This window comes from Meleagris gallopavo, chromosome 4, assembly GCF_000146605.3.
Source record: "Meleagris gallopavo isolate NT-WF06-2002-E0010 breed Aviagen turkey brand Nicholas breeding stock chromosome 4, Turkey_5.1, whole genome shotgun sequence".
NCBI classification, from domain to species: domain Eukaryota; kingdom Metazoa; phylum Chordata; class Aves; order Galliformes; family Phasianidae; genus Meleagris; species Meleagris gallopavo.
Genome location: NC_015014.2, coordinates 10,064,648 through 10,079,159, shown reverse-complemented (window position 1 = coordinate 10,079,159; position 14,512 = coordinate 10,064,648). Strand labels below are relative to the sequence as shown.

The 14,512-nt window shown below is 40.2% G+C and overlaps 1 long non-coding RNA gene across 6 annotated transcripts; it reads right to left on the bottom strand.

Moving 5' to 3' along the window:
* Positions 1-2,306: 2,306 nt before the first annotated feature.
* LOC104910534 lies at positions 2,307-12,768 on the bottom strand. Of its 6 annotated transcripts, none has more exons than XR_002113960.1 (4): positions 12,143-12,768; positions 6,832-12,015; positions 5,925-6,124; positions 2,307-5,720 (listed from the first exon to the last, which is right to left on the bottom strand). It is a non-coding gene; the product is annotated as an uncharacterized LOC104910534 (long non-coding RNA). The 6 variants fall into 6 exon arrangements; XR_002113962.1 differs by having other exon boundaries at positions 11,969-12,015; positions 12,143-12,765; XR_004159468.1 differs by having other exon boundaries at positions 2,307-4,911; positions 5,054-5,720; positions 6,832-12,764.
* Between the last annotated feature and the right edge of the window lie 1,744 nt (positions 12,769-14,512).

Below are 14,512 nucleotides of genomic sequence, written 5' to 3'. Positions count from 1 at the left end.
CTGTTGGAGATGAATCTCTAGGACTCTGTTCCTTCACAAACTTCAGCCTACTCAACAGCACAAACTTAGTGCTTTAGAAGGAATACTTTTTATCTGCCAGGTTCAGATGCCACTCTGGTGTGCCAAAGGTGAACCCTAAATAGTTCTGGTTTATTTCTGGTAATAATAAGATGTTCTTAAAAATGTGACCTGTCAAAAGTATATGAAAGTGGCTCTTAAGCAAAAGCTTTGTGATCCAGATTTGTGTAACTGCCATCATGTGCTATTTCAGGGAATCAATTCTCTGTTAGATAGTCTTCAATTTCTATTAAAAGCTGTAAGACTTTCTATAATGTTTTTATTTCTGATTTGCTCTTACAGATTTTCATTCTGAGTCATCAATACACAATCAACAAAACACACAGCAGCTATGTATACGAAGAAACTGAATAAAAGAACTGCGGAAGTATTCACTTTTTCCAGAGCCGCAATCAAAGACATACAAGCAAACATGAATTCTCTAGATTCCTCCTATGAGCAGGATGTGACAAGGAGGTACGTATAGAGGAGCTATTCCCTTCCCTTCCCTTCCCTTCCCTTCCCTTCCCCTTCCCTTCCCCTTCCCCTTCCCTTCCCTCCCTCCCCGTCCCTCCCCCCCCTCCCCTTCCCTTCCCCCCCTTCCCCTGAATCTAGAATCCAGAAGCTTTTTGCAAGATATTTTTCTGATGTGAATATAAATTCTGAACAGATTTGCTTTCTATTATTCTCAGGTTTCTAAATTTCACTGGGTTGCCTTATAGATTTATAGTTTTTACACCTGAAAGTGTTCTCTTATCGCTGTTTGTACAAAGCCAAGAATGCTTTTTCTAAAGAAAGGAAATTTTCTACACCTGGATCAATCCAAATAGTGCAACTACAAAATCCAGAAGAGAAAAACATCAGTTTCCTCATCCTGTTCAATTTTTCCAAGCAGAAATGTAGAACCACATCTTCATATTTTGACTCCTCTAAAACATTTTAATCTATCCTTTTCATGAAAATAAAATTTAAAAAGAGTTATCCTTATTTTGGTTGTGAAACTCCAGAATTTCATTAAGTCTCTTTCTGTGACAAAGAGTACTTTGGCTGGTACACAGTACATCATTTGATTCCTAATCTCCTTACGCAATGGACCCTGCGACTCACGTGTTTTTCTAAGTTTCAGAAGCACTTCCAGTTTCTTCCACAAGGCCAACAAAACAATGTCAGGATCTTTCCAGCAAATCTTGCTTAAAGATGGCTGCTGAGAGGCAGGCAAGAAGGTGTGCTGCGACTTCACGTGCTCTATATCTGCCACGTGCAGTGTTTAGTTCTGAGTAGAAGAAAAGCAGGAAAAATGCAGGCACAAACTCTGCAGTGCTTGTATTACCGTCCAGTCCCACTGGGAATCACAGCCACTCTGATATTCACCACACTCACTCAGCATCTTCTTCTAGAAAATTCTTGATGGTAACCAAAGAGACAGATTTCTGATGCCTTTGAGTGACAGTCAACATTTCAGATACAAATTATTCAAGGTATAAATCATTCCACAAGAGATCTATGTTTAAGTAGTAAACCTCAATACAATGCACGCACTCTAAAGCTGTTAGAAATTTTGCACTGTTGCAATGCAGTGCACGGGTTTTAATCAGATTTCCGGAGGGAAATAAAAAGGAGAGCCAAAATCTTGTCTCTCCTAAACATTCCCATGAGAGTGATCAAATCAGCCAGCTATCACACTGAGGGGATGAGGACAGCTTAAGTAGCGTGCAGCAGAAGAGTATCTAAAAGGATTGTTTTTACACAGGGACATCCACAGACTGTTTTGTTTTTTTTTTATATGGGAAAGCTGGGGAGGGACTTTTTATATGAGCATGCAGCAACAGGATGAAGGGAAACGGCTTTAAACTGGAAGAGGGTAGATATAGACTAGATAGTAGGAAGAAATTCTTTACGGTGACACTGGAACCATAAAGAACTTTACTGATGAGACACTGGAGCAGGTTGCCCAATAAGGCTGTGAATGCCCTCTCCCTGGAAGCAGTCAAGGCCGAGCTGGATGGGGCTGTGAGCAACCTGGTCTAGTGGGAGGTGTCCCTGCCTACAGTAAAGGAGTTGGAACTAGATGATCTTAAGGGTCCCTTTCAACCTAAACCATTCTATGAATACACCAGAGAGGCTTGTTAAAAGTTTCTGGCAAAGAAAGCATTGGTCTCTTCTGGTCCTGTGCAGCTGTTTGTCTAGGAAACTGGCAGGGTGAAAGGAGCTGCTCACCGTGAGGAAAGTAAATGTCACTCCTTTCTTCCTCTTATGAGCAGGATGTGACAAGGAGGTATGTATAGAGGAGCTATGATAAACATGTCATTTTCTTGATACTATAGCAAAGTCCTTTCTGATCAGCAGTGTGCACTACACAGAATAGTGCAGTGATCAACAGAACTAAGTATGCTCAAGTCCACACAAAAAATGTTCCCTGCATCATGGAAACATGTAAGAAACACATCTAGAGGGCAGTTTAAATGTAAGAAGCTGTGATGTCTGTGGAGAATACTGCAGACCAATTTGAAGAGTCTCACTTTGCCCATCACAAGCCTTCAAGACACGCAGCTGACCAGAGGGTGCTCAAATGCTGGTAACAGAGAGGGAGCTAGCTATGTCATTAACATGTCACAGTGTTGTGTTTGTCCATCACTGGCTCAACATAACTGCAATTTGAATCTTAGAAACAGATGGCAAGTGACCATCGCTGAATGTAGCAAAAAACAAAAATCAAATGATTTGTCCTTAGTAAAAATAGGCGAGTAAAAAACGGCTCATAAAAGCAGGCTCCGTGAGCTTGAAATCCCATGTAAGGAGCCAAGAAGATGTTCCAAGGAAACAGGAAAAACTGGGAACAGCCACTTTCCCTGATGAAAATCAGAGTTAAAATAAAGACACAACATCTCAAAATGACTGACCAAAAGACTTGCTTTTCCCACAAGCGAAAGTGAATCGTGAGATGTTAATGTTGTTGAAAAGCACAGAATGGAATGATTTGAAATATGGTGCTGGCAAATATCCTTGTGTGACTGCTATGTAGAAGAGTGCTTACATTAGGAGAATCACTTGAAAAAGGTAGGCTCTGTTTCCTGCAATGAGAAGCCCTGGACGTGCACTTGGATTATATCAGACATAGCCAGGGAAATAAGTCTAGCAAGATAAGAGAAGACAACCAGGAAAGAGGTAAAAGCAATTCACCTGATGAGTATTATTATCAGAAATCTCTGTGCAGCTCACATAGCAAAGTGCCTTAGAAAGAACATAACGAATGTTTGAGTGACACAAAAGAAAACCAATCCATTATGAAAATATATATGAATGAGAACATTAAAAAAATACAACATCCCAGTTATTAGAAAGGAGTGCATTACCTTATAAGCAGGCTCAGCTCAGGTTAACATATAAACATCAGGCGTTCTCAAATTTACATAACATGCTAAATTAATTTTTCTTAATTTTAGAGAATGCTTTTTCCTTTCATATGCAGTAAATCTAACAATGCTTCCCTAACAGTATGTTAGCTTTCACAATATGGATGGTCTCGTAGGATATAAGGGGCCATCTCAGCAGTGCTTTGGTAAGACTTACTCTGGAATCCAGTACCTCATAATATATGGATCTGTGCAAGTGAAGTGAGTAGATGTAAGTCTGAGTATCCGTAATGGATAAAAGATCTTGGCAACCATGAAGCAAAGGGAAACGTACTGGCTCTAAAAATTGATGGAGCCAGCATTTTTCAATTTCTCACTTCTTAGAGCTCTTTTCCAAAGAATTAAGCGTATCTTTTCCAGGCAGTGGAATGTGGATTAAAATGCAGTGTTGCAAGAAATGTCTGTCTAGTCCAGGAAAACAGGTTATGTTTTTAGACATATTAGTGAAATAATTATTTATGTAACCCATTTTGAAATCTTTTTAGCATCCTGCATTAATTATGAGAGGAAAAGTTTTAAATATTAGGCCTAGGAAGATCTAACATTTTTCTAAAGCCTTGACCATAAAGGAAACTGAGTTTCACCTAAAACACATTAAAACAGGTATTGATGCATTTAAAAATACTTTTCTTTCTGTCTGTAAATAAATCACTCATAGCTGGCATTGCCTCATCCATGAAGAATTATACTGCCCTTAACAATACTCTGCTTGATGCTGCACAAATCCCGAAACACAAACAACGAAGTTTTATCCCGTGGAGTTTTTCATCTAAAAGTTAAAACGGAAAAAACAGGATACAAGGAAGGATTAATCTGGAAATTCTGTTTGTTCGCATTTCTCCCTCTGCCCTTTTAATGGCTGGATGATGGTCTGCAAGTCTCTCAGATTGTTTCTCCTCCCAGTGCTCACCCAGCAGCAGCTGACTCTTCCCTTCCTGGCAGGCAAGGAACCTCAAAGGGCTTCCAGATTGAACCTTGTAGAGCTGGCTTTGTCACTATGAAAAGATGAGTTTACTGGAATGGAAAAGCTGAAATTAAATAAAAGCTCATGCTTCTCATTAAGAAATCTTGATACAACTTTTGCAGAGCAGAAGCACAATCAATTTATCAACCACATCTGGAAGGTGCTTTGGTTTATGCAGGAGGAAGCGCTGGAATGTGAATGCAGGCCACCACAAACTTCAAGAATGTCAATTAAGTGCATTGCAAATCTGTTAGCACATATTTTTTCCAGAAACAATATGAAAACATTTGAAAAAGAAAAGTCAAATAAATCCTTACGGTCAATTAATGCTGTTATGCTACGGTTGAATTTGACATAAAAATCAAAGCGCATCACTGGCAGTAAACGATCTTTGGTTTATGTAGTGAGACGTTGATCAGTATTCCACTTTTGATGAAGTCTTCATCAGCAATTCTCTCTCTTCTTCGCTGCACACAACTAGAAACAAATTTACACACAAAAATTCTGCTATTTTCTCTGAATGTTACAAAGGTTGGTAGTAGGGAAATGTTGGACTTATCTCCTGACTGCAGATGCTGGGACAGAGTCTAGAAATGCAGGACCTTGTGCAGAAACTTACGATATTTCCACGGATAACTGCTGTTTAGCACTGGTTAGCCTCTGCGACTTCTGGAGCAGGACCCTTCTGTTTATCCCTTTCAGCAGTCAGACATGCTTTCAGCAACATGAACTTCAAAGTCTTGCTTTGCCAGAACCCAGGTGTTGCCTGTCCTCCCAGAACTCATCTCCAGAGCTGCCAGGCAGATGAGAATGGACTATTTAGACACTATTTGATAATTATATCATTGTTGCATAATTCTGTCCTGTTTTCTGTTCTTAGTGGGCATGCCAAAGTGTTAAGAAGGATCAGAGGAAGACCTCACTCGTGCTTCCATTGGCAATTAACGGCACTTCTTCTTAAGCCTCTCACCCTAACTTTGTCAAGCAGTGACATTCACTTCAGTATTACCTGTGCTAGAGCTGAAGCCTTCTGGGATGATAAGCCTGAGTCCTGCTACTGCCACTAGAGGTTCTCCCCCAACATCTAGCAGCGGTGTGAGTGACAGCAGTCACCAAGCACCAAATTTCTTTGCAGATTTGTGAAGACCAAATCACCGGGGCATTGTGTGGATGCAAGCGATCAGTTTCTCCTTAAGCACCGAGTAGCAACACTACTTATTCTGAATAAAGAGGCTCCAAATTCCTGCGGGCATGCAAGTCTGACTCCTCAGGTTTCCTGTTGCAAACTGGGAAGAAATGGATAATGAAGTAAATAAGTAAAACAATAGTCTACTGATAATTTTTACTTTTACTTACTTTACTTTTTACTTACCGTTGTCTTTTGTCCTGTATTTTCCTTTTCCTCAGATGGTAAACATTTCGGTAATAATTACAGCAGTAGCATGGGTATCACCCTTCTCTATAGAGTGCTTAAGTACTGAAAAACATACCTGAGATATTAAGAAGCAAAAGAAGGTATAGTCTATTTTGAAAGGCAGCTATCCAGTTCCAGGTGGTTGGAGGGCAAGTTCAGAGCATTCATTCATGACGTGGGTGGTCTGGGCTGAGAGCTGAACTCTGTGCTCTGTGAAGGGAGTGGACTCCTCAGAGGGAGAAAGAAAGGTTGAACTTACTGCTCTTCTACTTCATTCTGTTAAGTAAAAGTTAAGCATGGAATATCCGTAAAGACAAAGTTGTTGATAAAGCTGGCAATACTTAGTTTTAATTTATTAAAGATATTTAGCAAGACCTTGGGAAAAAAAAGGAGGAAATTAATTTTCAAATTGGGAGTGGCTCTGAAGAGTTCAGCTTTAAAACAATTCTGAATTTTGGAAAATTTGCATCCAAATCTCTTGGGCTGTGGCAAAACTTATTTACTTTTAAAATCTTTAGTTTATATCTCCACAGGCTCATTTATAGACTTAAGAATTTTTTGGAGAGGGGTGGAAGGGCACTATCTGTCTTCCTCTGGTGATGGCTTAATAAGACCCCCAACATAATGGCATTTTTGAAGTGCTACAGTGGTTCCAATTAGCAAAAACAACATTGTAGCCAATAGTTACAGATTCCAATCCATTACTCAGAGGCAAAATACTCCATAATCATATCACCAATTTTACAAGCAACGTCTTTTCAACTGTATTTTAGTCTGCTTTGCCATTTCTCTGTCAAAGAGAGGAAATGTTTTTTGCTGTTCTCATTTTCCAAAGAACTGAACTTCTGCACCCTATGAACTGTTTAAGCCTGAGTCTGCGATGGACTTAGGATGGGAGCAGGTGCCTGACTTCTGCAGCTTTGCTGGGAAACTGGATGAAAGCCTCTGCTAAGGTCACTGAAAAAAACAAAACAAAAACCAACCTGTTGTTCGTGGCACCAATCCCATGCATGACAGCACCATGTTTGGCCCACTGTATTTTGAAGGTCACCAAAGCAAAGTCACCAAAGACAGCAGATAGAAAATGGAGACAAAATTATTCTAGAGGAGCAAGAGACTAACAAAGCAACTTTGCCATCCACTGAACATGTAATACACCCTTACAGAGTCAGCTGTAATTGCTCAAAAAGATTTAGCTTACTTGAGGCAAGTTTATAGGGATGACTGTATCCCTATCAATCAGGAGCCTGTTAGTTCAGGTTCAGAGATTGTAGAAGAGCTGCAGAAGAGCTGAAACTGGCTTTAGGCTTCTCTGCTTTGCAATGCTATCAGGCTTCATGCTGTGGCAGCCACCAGCTACCAAATGTTCCAAAGCCATCACCTGCATCTTTATAATGCTACTACAGCTTACAGATCTTCAGTGGCTCCCAGAGGGAGGAGATCAAGATCCCACATGCTTTGCTCTTGGTGCAACTATGTACAAGGAAGGGAAAAAAGAAATGGAAGGCACTCAGTTAATAACTGAGAAAAGGCAAACAAAGCAGGCAGCAACGAACTGAGAGAGGAAAGCAAACTTGAACAAAAGAGACTTGTATACATTTTAATGGTGCCAAAGGCCAGGGCAAAAGTAGTTCTGGAGAGAAGGAATAGAACGAGTATGTGTAGATGCAGGGAGATAATTATTTCTGTTTTAGCTTGAGCTAAAAGACTGCTGCACATTTGTGTATGCAAAGCTGTTCACTAATTGCTACTGAAAGGTCAGCAAAGCAAATAAAGAACAGGGAATTTCTGGACGTATAAAGAGAAAGAGAATGGCTACCACAAAGCTCAGTTAAAAACCCTTGGTATATTGGGTAAACTCTTAAAGATGGTTTTAAAGTAACAATAGCAAAAAAGATACATTCCAGTTCTGTTGTGAGAATACTGTAATACTCAGCCATAGAAAAAGGGGACTTAAACAGGCAGTAGGAGTTTTGTCTCAAACTACTTCATTCTGCTTTGCCAATTTAATTCGGAGTTCGAATGTATTTTTATGACATACAAGAGCAAGAGACTCTCGTATGTAAGAGACTTGCAATTGGAAACTTTATGAGATGTCAGGAAAATAAATTTGGCAAACATTTCAGAGATCAGCGGGGTCTCCAGCTGAGTCACTGAAGAAACTCTGAGCAAGGACTATGGGAACTAACGAGCCCCATTACAAGCTGCGTGCTCTCTGCTAACTTGCTCCACACGCAAAGGCAGCCTGGAAAAAAATCCCTATTTATGAAATCTGAACTCACTTCAGGATATTTTAATTACAATAATAGCTTGATTAAGATCTAAGTGAAAATATGAAGCTCTAAAATGAGTTATTTTAATAAGTACATAATTTTCCTTTTTGAAGATTTGCTTAGAAAGGAGTTAATCCTCATGGACAAAGGAACACAATGCACGTAGGAAAGGCTTTGTGAATGGTTATTCATTTCTTTCATGTTAATGACGTACAAACAATTGTACGGGCCCCACTCACACCATTAAGATGGCAAAATCTAGCTCTGTTAAAGTCAAGTATTGCCAGAATTTAGATTGCCTAATATAACTGCTGTTCAGCTCACTTCTACGTAAGCATTCTGATAGTATCTTGAGTTTTATTCTTAAAAGCTATTTTTGTACTCTGGAGTCGGATTAAAGCACAGAATCTACTATTCAAAGAGCGTGCTAGCTGTAAGATATCTAGTCTTCACAATTTGGCTAGTGACATACTTATTCAGCATCCAAAGCCTACGCAGAATCTTCAATTTCTTCTTTATAACAGTTCCTGCTACTTCCATTCACTGCAAGATGAGGGGGAGCTGCAGGCAGGACAAAGATGAGCCCGTGCCACTGAAGAAAGGTGCCATCATGAACATAGGAGAAGAGGACTAAATTAGGGATGCTCACAACAGACTCACATTTTCAAGCATTTCAGCATTTCCTAGACATATTTGATCTAATAATCTTATTTTGGAAGTTACTTCTTGCCATTTTATGTCTGAAGGCCCAGCCCTATAAAGAACAGGGCTGAAATTTAATATGCCCCACTACAGTACAATCGAACAGGAGACAACCTACGACAGGGACAATTTTTTCTCTAAACCTGTACACTGTGTCAAAGTGCAGGAGCAGAAGAAATTGTCAAGGACACTCAGCCTGAATCTCTCTACCCATCTCCCTGGAGAAGATGTGTGTTTCCACAGCTCCAAGCAGAATAAATGCCTGGGACCACAGCTTCCCAAATGGCTAAGCTGGACCAAAGTGTCACTGAAAAAGAGGATTTGCTCTCCCTTTGATCTCACTCCTTCTCCTCCATCCTCTTGGCCACTTGATAACAGCTCTGTCCTCATGCTAGCTGTCCCACATGCCTTGAACTGAATCGGCTCATTCCCTGGTGCAGTAATAGTTTTCTGCAAGGTTTGTGAATTTGGGCAAAGCATGAAGGTGCCAGTGCTGGCACAAAATGAACCAGAAGAGGAGCATGGCCAGGAGAAGAGAGAAGCAGCAGACCTCCTTCCTTAGCTGAGAGTTGTTCAGCCAGGTCTTTCTCCCAGCTTCATCCGGAGACTTTGATTCTGCCATTTTATGAAGGGAAGTGGGAAATGGAGGGCTTAAGCGAGCATGTGCCTTAGCCAGAGCTGAGCAGAAGCACGCAAGAGGTGGAAAAGATACTTCTCCGTTTCCAAGGTGCTCTCTCTCCTCAACTTTCAGAGGCTTCCCATGCACAAAGGGAGAACTACAGCTTTCCCAGAAAGGTCAAAAGATGTTTTTACAGCGGAAAGGATTTGGCAATCTAAATACAGGGTTACTCCCTACTAGTAAGTACTTTCCTCTTAAATAACATGCTCCAGCCCATAGTTTCCAAGAGATGTCCGAGTCCTCAGAGTGTGAAAAGAATGAGGACATCTCCCATTTCTGTAACTCAGGTGGATAAACAGGCGGTCTCTGATGGTCATTGAATTGCACTGCGTTTTGCTGGCTGGCCCACTGATGTGAGATTTCACCTCACTTTGCCTTATCAGGCTGCCTGTTTCAGAAAGCAACGCTACCTGTGAATTTATTTGATACGTCTATAAATTTACATCTTTGGATTTCAGGCAACGACTTGGTATGAGACATGAGATGTTGGCACTAGTGTCATATAAGGATTTATTTCTTGGTCATCTCAGAAGGAAGTGATCTAATTACAGACTAATACAGTAGGATTATTATTAGGTTAGCTGCCCAAGCCTTCTCATTAGAAGACCCCCTGCTTTTTGCACTGTCTGATTTTGCAGGATTAACTCCTTGACTTGGTCTCTTTCATCCTGCCAGGCTTCCTCAGATTTTTTATAATGAAAAATTCTGCCTTAAAACATTTCAATTCCCAACAATACAGATGAAAAGCAACATTATGTTTTCCTGATGCTAAGTCTTCCCTACATGTAGTTTTGACCAAGGACTGGAAATGCGGGGTGGGGAGTATGGGGCTGTTCAGGGATCATCCTTTGAAAATCAACTGAAATTTCGCACTGTAGCACGTCTGGAAAAACTGCACTGTGCATATGTTCAGCAGAAACTTGCCAGAACTTCGCAAGGCAGCTCGTCAGAGATTCAGCATGCAATAAGCACGTCAGACCTCATAAGGCTTTTCTGTGGCAGGGAGGTTTATAACCTAATACCGCTAATAACTGCTCCTTCAGATCAAGTTGCAGGTCTGTGCAGCACATTTACAGTTTCTAGCAGGCTGATAAATCCTCTTATTGTCAGCAAATTACACAGTTGAATTTTCCTTGTTTGCATCTTTCATAAGCTTACAAGAGTTGACATAAAACATCTACTTGAAAAAAACATCCAGTACAAAGGCCAAAATGAGTCTTATTAGCCCCATTAGACAAACATATTTCAGTGTCAGTGTAGTCCTTCTGTGGGTATTCTCTCTTGATCTTTTATATAAACATACAATCATATGAAATTATGACCACATTTTGCTTTGTATAAGTATAACCACTACTTGCACAATAATTGTAATAAAGACGTTACCTTGACACAAAAATTACGATGTTTCGAAGGTGAGATTAAACCCTTCGTAACTCTATTGCATTATACAACAATTAATACCTCTCATTTCAGGAGGTCTAGCTACAGAAATACCCACTACACTGAATTCAGGCACTGGAAAAAGTGGATGACCACTAGATGTAATGTTAGCTACGCAGTACTAAACAATAAGCAGAGGAAATAAAATACATGCTATTTTACTTAATGCTATTAAGCCATTCTAAGAAACACATACCATCAGTCATAATTAAGATAAACACAACATCAGTGCACATATGGTTTGTGCTTTTATCAAGGGCTCTCAGGCCCTCCCCTCCTAACAAATGAGCGTACGTGTTACAGTTGGGAAGAAAAATGACTAAGTTAAATATACTCTGGCTGCCTTAACTCAGAATTTCCTTGTTTTTATGGATTTATGTTAAATCCCTAAGGTTATTTTAAAATTGTTTTCAGTGTTATTTTATCATTAATCTTATTATCATCCAAAAAACCTGGCTGAAAATGCTTGCTTTGAGGATTGGCAAACACATATGTACAGCTTGAAACAATTTACTGAAAACATGTTGCTTACATAAGAGAACATGCTGTCTTCAAATTCTGTTAGTAAGAAATGCTCATTTCTTGAATTTACTTTCTATTTATGGATTGTGAAGACAGCAGAAATACAACTACAAGCACACCTATTGCTATCATCTAATTTTAACCTTGAGGGAATGGACCTTTTTCATCCATGCATCATTTTACAAGGTTTTCCTAGACATAGCACCCAACAAAATGCTAGCCTAGGTAAGAGGGGTTTTCAAAATACGAAACTTGTAACCAGTCATACTGTAAACTAGTAAAGGATAGTTTATTAACGAGAAGGATGACAGTTTCAACAAAACAATCATGTTTTGGCCAGAAATTTAGTGAGCATAGTGGTTACAATAAATAAAGATTTGCAGTAATACATTTCCCTACCTTTTTTCCCCATATATCTACTCTAATTACGGTACTTCAGTTGCTGCTAGATTTCTGTAACTCAGTGTAATGAAATACAATTATCTTTGCCATTTTATAGCTCACCTGAGCAGCGAGTCTTCCTTCAAACAAGACAAAATTTCCACTTTGTCCTGTGAAGTGTAAGCATAATGACTCAGATCTCATCACTCACCATTATCAGAAGGTGCACATGTGGCTGGGACAGCCTTGGACCTTCTCAGGTGGGCAAATAGGGCACAAAAACAACAAACAACTCACCATTCTAGATTTTTTAAATTAAATCTTCAGTTTACAATGATGTCTTTCAGATGCCATTTTTAAGAGACACCATTGCTAATATTATTCCTGTTTTTGAGGGAATTAAGACAGTAATGAGATTTTCTTCTAGTATTTCTATCAACAGCAAACACAGAGAATTCTGCCTCTTCCTGCTGCTTTTGTGGCCTTTTGCTGATTGAATACCTTGTCATCTGTGTCACCTAAGAACACAGAAGCCAGGAGCATTTCATGCCTCCTGCTTTCATTTCACTGGACAAAAGGAAGGGAAAGAAAGAAAGAAACTCTGCAGCTTGCAACACGCGTAAGTATCATAAAATCCCAAAGCTTTCAAGAAAAGTTCAGCCCTCAGAGCATCTTTCAGAGGAGCCATACAATCAGTGAATCTACAGATGTTATAGTTACGAGAAATACCAGGGAACTTGGCTACACAATTATTACACCAAAGCAGAATAGATAGGATACTTCCCCAAATCCCAGGCTCGCTATGAAACTCCAGCAGAACAGACCTCCAGAAAAGAACCTTCCTCATTGGCAGTCAGCTCTTAAATGGGTCCGGGAAGAGGTGCAGCCAGGCTCCACCCCTTCCAGCAGCACAGGTGAATTGCCTTCACATGTGCTCCCAGGGCTGGCTCATTGCTCGCCTCAGGTGATCAATCAGGGGTTCAGGCCGTGATTCAGCAGACCCATACAGGGACAAAAGCAATCTATTGGCTTCAGCAACAAAATTTTGCTGTGACACTTCTAGGTCAAGGTTTTGACAATGGTAAGTCTCAATTGCCATAAATCTAAGAGGTTAGGTATGAAGTTCTGCCTGTGAACATATCTGCACTTAAATGATATACAGGATCAAGCTGAAATCCCTTTCTAGGCTAAAGAGTAGGAAAAGCAGCTTGCATATAGGTAGCTGGCCTGCTCAGGAACTCAGCTGGAATCCCACACTTCCAGCTCGCTTCCCCATGTGGTCGCATAATTCTGGATCACAACAGCTGGACCCAAAGCCCCACAGTCCAATTTGACTCTCCTCCATTATTTTTTTCTTTAACATCCAATTTGAAATGAGGAGAGTGACGTAAGTGCTTAGGCATTTAGAATAACTTCATTCTAAAATTAAATATAGCTGTCTTTCAAAAAATGACCTTTGGTAACACATTAGATAGAAAAGATCCCAGAGGCCACAAGTATGCATAACTTACAATTGCAGTTAGACTTCAAAGGTCCATCCTTCACACCCACACCAGGGTCTATTTTACTGCAATTCTTTCCTAAAAGATTAATTGTCTGCTGAGCTTTATATAAGCAATTTACACTTTCCCCTTTATTCTTCATGAGACAGCGGACACAGCGTTGAGAGCACAACTGCTGGTTTCACCAGCACTGATGCAGCTTTGGTCAGTTTACTTGATCCCAGTTTCCCAGGGATGCTGGGTGTGTGCAGTAATTTTTTTTTGTTTCATCTTGCCATGGACGCTTAGCCATAGTTCACTTCAGGTCTAACTTAGCAACTGCCACCAGGTAACTAACTCTCCCTTGCTCAGATCAGTCACAGAGGACTTAAGTGATGCTTTTGTCAGAGGTTTTGTGTAGACACAGCATGGCCACTGGCAAAGCTTCTGCAGCTCAACTTGCACAGTATGTGCTGCTTACAGCACCCCAGCAAGCCCTGCAGACACATGTGTGTGTGTCTTTTTGCCTCAGAGCCCTAAAACACGAGTCAGCTTTGGGCAGCTGTGCATGTGTTCTACTGAGTTGCCTTCCTCTGGTTCCTCACAACATGGCTTTTTCCTACATCCACCACAGGAGGGGTATGCACAGCCTCAGCCTCATGCTGTCACACTGCAGAATGGCTTTGAGTTGAAAGTTACAGGTGCCACATCTTAGAACACAAATTGATCCAAACAGGTAAGAGGTTTCTAAAAGGAGATACCAGATTTGTATTTCTGGTACTTCCCCTTCCCTATTCCTCTCATTCCTGTGTTTTTTTCTATTGAACAGCTCACTAAAGAGTCCAAGTCATGGAAACCAAGGAAAACCTTCAGCCACACATTATTAAGTTGTTCATCTAAAAGGCATTAAGAGGATCATAAGAAAATGATTATAAAAAAATGAGCATCAACTGGTGCTCTCAGTAGACCACACTTAGCCTGAGATGATCCTGGAGCCTTTTCTTACATAGAGATCAGCAGTCAGGCTTTCAGAACTATAAAATGCAATGCTTGGATCAATGGATCACCATGTAGATAATTTGAAGTCTATTTTAGTTCGGCAATATAACACCTAATCCAGCAAAACAACTGATCCAAATTACTATCAGTTAAGCATAGACCGCTTTCTAATCAATTCTTTAAGTTG